This window comes from Pan paniscus, chromosome X (genome assembly GCF_029289425.2).
Source record: "Pan paniscus chromosome X, NHGRI_mPanPan1-v2.0_pri, whole genome shotgun sequence".
In the NCBI taxonomy this organism is placed as follows: domain Eukaryota; kingdom Metazoa; phylum Chordata; class Mammalia; order Primates; family Hominidae; genus Pan; species Pan paniscus.
The window spans coordinates 65295392-65299804 of NC_073272.2; the positions used below are offsets into that span (position 1 = coordinate 65295392).

The 4413-nt window shown below is 38.3% G+C and overlaps 1 pseudogene; it reads right to left on the minus strand.

Moving 5' to 3' along the window:
- Positions 1–3166: 3166 nt before the first annotated feature.
- On the minus strand, positions 3167–4172 carry LOC100980645 (homeobox protein NANOG-like; annotated as a pseudogene).
- Between the last annotated feature and the right edge of the window lie 241 nt (positions 4173–4413).

The window sequence follows — 4413 nt, forward strand, 5'->3', positions numbered from 1 at the left end:
TTGATTTTACAGGCTTTCACATAGGTGAAAGGGATTTGCCTTGTCTCAAATGAGACTTTGCACTATGGACTTTTGAGTTAATCTTGAAATGAGTTAAGACTTGGCAGACTGTTGAGAAGGGATTATTATATTTTACAATGTGAGAAGTACATGAGATTTGAGAGGTACCAGGAGCAGAATGATATGGTTTGGATTTATATCCCCACCCAAATCTCATGTCAAATATAATCCCTAATGTTAGAGAAGGGGCCTGGTAGGGGGTGATTGGATCATGGGGGCAAACTTCCCCCTTGCTGTTCTTGTGATACTGAGCGAGTTTTCACAAGATCTAGTTGTTTAAAACTGTGTAGCACCTCCCCCTTCACCCTTTCTTCATCCTGCTCTGGCCTTGTAAGATGTGCCTCCTTCCTCTTCACCTTTTGCCATGATTGTCAGTTTCCTGAGGCCTCTTCAGCCATGCTTCCTGTACAGCCTGTGGAAACATGAGCCAATTAAAGCTCTTTTTTAAAATAAATTATCCAATCTCAGGTAGTTCCTTATAGCAATGTGAGTATGGACTAATACAAATGCCTTTCTATTTATTCAGGTCTTCATCATTTTCTTTCATTAGCATTGGTAATTTTTAGCCTACAGAACTATACATGTTTTCTGGCATGTATAATTAAATATTTTCTTTGAGTGATTGTACATTATATTGTGTTTTAAATTTTGATTTCCACATGGTCATTATTACTATATAAAAATGCGAATGATTTTTGGGTGTTGATGTTGGGTCCTGTGACCTTGATGAGTTCCCATATTAGTTCTAATAAGTTTTTTGTATATCTCTTGATATTTCCTATGTAGATCATCATTTCACATGTAAATAGGGACAATTTTACTTCTTCCTTCACAATCTGTTTTCTTTGTTTCCTCTTTTGCCTTATTGTGATGGCTAGAAATAAGAGTGATAAGGGCCAGGTGTGGTGGCTGATGCCTGTAATCCCAGCACTTTGGGAGGCCAAGGCAGGCAGATCACGTGGTGAGGAGATAGCGACCATCCTGGCCAACATGGTGAAAACTTGTCTCTACTAAAAATACAAAAATTGGCTGGGTGTGGTGGTGTGTGCCTGTAATCCCAGCTACTCAGGAGGCTGAGGCAGGAGAATCACTTGAACCCGGGAGACGGAGATTGCAGTGAGCTGAGATCATACCACTGCACTCCAGCCTGAGTGACAAAGTAAGACTCTGACTCAACAACAACCAAAAGAGTGATAAGAGTAAACATTCTTTTTTATTTTATATGTATATATTTATTATATTTATATATAAATATATATTATATATAAATATATATAATATATATTATCTAGATAATATATATTATATAAATATATTTATATATATTTATATAAGATATATTTATATAATATATATTATATTATCTATATATATTATATATAGATAATATATAATATATATAAATAATATAATATATATTATCTAGATAATATATATATAACATATATTATCTAGATAATATATTATATATAAATATTTAATATATATAACATATTTATAAATATATAAATAAATAATTAATATATATTATAAATATATAATATTATATATTATATATAATATATATTATATATTATATATAAAATATATATTTCTCTAATAAATATATATATATATATTTTTTTGAGACAGAGTCTCACTCTGTTGCCCAGGCTGGGGTGCAGTGGTGTGATCTCGGCTCACTGCAACCTCTGCCTCCCGGGTTCAAAGATTCTCCTGCCTTAGCCTCCCAAATAGCTGGGTCTACAGGCACCCACCACCACGCCCGGGTAATTTTCGTATTTTTAGTACAGATGGGGTTTCACCATGTTGGTCAGGCTGGTCTCGAACTCCTGACCTTGTGATCTGCCTGCCTCCGCCTCCCAAAGTGCTGGGATTACAGGGAGTGAACATTCTTGATTTGTTCCCAATTTCATGGGAAAGTATTCAGTCTTTAATTATTAAATATCATGTCAACTGTATGTATAATGTAGACACTCTGTATCAGATTTCTCTGTATTCCTAGTTTGCTGAGAGTTTTTATTATTAATGGTTATTGAGTTTTGTTTAATGTTATTTCTCTATCAATTAATATGATCATACAATTTTTCTTCTTTAGCCCATTGATACTACATGTGTTGCTTTTTAAATATTTTTAAAGGAAAAATGGTTGTTTTATTTATTTGTACTTAAAGCAGCCAAAGTAGTACTGATGTCATTATAATGCAGCAAATGCAAGACCTCTTTCCACAAATATTAGCATAACCAACAAAATAGGGGGTATAGTAAGACAGAGCCATAAAGGGCTGAGGAAATCAATGAAGTATGTTACAGCTTAACCCTTCACTCTTCACCTCAATCCTTCACCCTTCACCTCCATAGAGTTTTTATTTTATTTTATTTCATTTTATTTATTTATTTTTTTGAGGCGGAGTCTGGCTCTGTCACCCAGGCTGGATTGCTGTGGCTCTATCTTGGCTCACTGCAACCTCCACCTCCTGGGGTCAAGTGATTCTCCTGCCTCAGCCTCCCGAGTAGCTGGGATTATAGGCACCTGAGACCATGCCAGGCTAATTTTTTTATTTTAGTAGAGATGGGGTTTCATCATGTTGGCGAGACTGGTATTGAACTCCTAACCTGAGGTGATCTGCCTGACTTGGCCTTCCAAAGTGCTGGAATTACAGGCATGAGCCACCGCACCTGCCCTCGACAGAGTTTTTTTTTTTAATAAGTAAAGCCCAATCCCAAACAATAGGAATATACCTTCATCACACCAATTTGTACTTTTGTTTCTTATTCTTGAGGTTAGATTCTAAACCCTAAAGATATCCGAACTAGTATTAGATCTACTTATCTATAGCCAGAGACATCTTCTATCATGTTGTCCTTAGCAGCCAAGGTTATTAAAATGTCTTTTCTCCAGGAAGATCTAATAGGAAAAAAGAAAGAAACCTCTCTGAGTAGGCTCCAAGCATACCCCACCCTCCATCAAATTGACTGGATAGGCATGATGGAAACCAGAACGCATGGTTTCCAAACAACAAAAATCCTATGAGGGAGGGGAGGGGAGAGGAAGGATTCAGTCAGTGCCCAGACTGAAATTGAGTAATAGCAACTTCACTCATCTTCACACATCTTAAGGTTGCATGTTTGTGGAGTACTTTAGGAATAAATCTATGGCTTGTGGAGTACTAAAATACCTAGTGGTCTGCTGTACTACATTATGGCTTTCCCCAGCAGTTTCCAAGGCAACCTCCAAGTCAGGAGAATTTGGCTGGAACTGCATGCAGGACTGCAGAGATTCCTCTCCACAGTTATAGAAGGAAGTGTTTCAGGCCTGATTGTTCCAGGACTGGGTGCACCAGGTCTGAGTGTTCCAGGAGTGGTTGCTCCAGGACTGGATGTTCCGGGTGTGGTTGCTCCAGGTTGAATTGCTCTAGGTTTGGTTGCTCCACATTGGAAGGTTTCCAGTCGTGTTCACCAGGCATCCCTGGTGGTAGGAAGAGTAGAGACTGGGGTAGGTAGGTGCTGAGGCCTTCCGAGTCACAACATTGCTATTCTTTGGCCAGTCGTTTTCCTGCCACCTCTTAGATTTCATCCTCTGTTTCTGGAACCAGGTCTTCACCTTTGTAGCTGAGGTTCAGGATGTTGGAAAGTTCTTGCATCTGCTGGAGGCTGAAGTATTTCTGTCTCTGCAATCTATCATTGAGTACACACAGCTGGTTGGAAGAGAACAGAGTTCTGGTCTTCTGTTTCTTGACTGGGACCTTGTTTTCCTTTTTTGTGGCACTCTTCTCTGCAGAAGTGGGTTGCTTGTCTTTGGGACTGGTGGAAGAATTAGGGCTGTCCTGAATAAGCAGATCCATGGAGGAAGGAAGAGGAGAGACAGTCTCTGTGTGAGGCATCTCAGCAGAAGACATTTGCAAGGATGGATAGTTTTCTTCAGGCCCACAAATTACAGGTGTAGGTGAAAAGTCTTTATAGTCGGATGCTTCAGAGAAAGGCAGGCTTTGTGAACAAGCTGAATCCACACTCATGTTATTATTGGGGAAGAGGAGAAAAAATTTAAGAGCTGGACTGGAAAAAAGACTAGGGTGGCTTTAAGACTTTTTTTCTGGAAGATCTTAGAGAAATATGACCTCCAGAAGCAAAAGTATCAAGAAGTTGGGATGAAGTGAGTCACCTCCACAATAGCAGGAGGCAACCAGCTCAGTCTAGCAAAACTGCTTTTTAAATATTGAAAGAACTCTGCAGACATAGACTAACTCTTATGCTTTTATGTTGTATTATTCTTTTTTATAGACTGCTATGGTCTGAAAGTTTGTGTCCCTCCAACATTCATATGTTGAAATCTAGTCACTAAGTTGAGGCCAT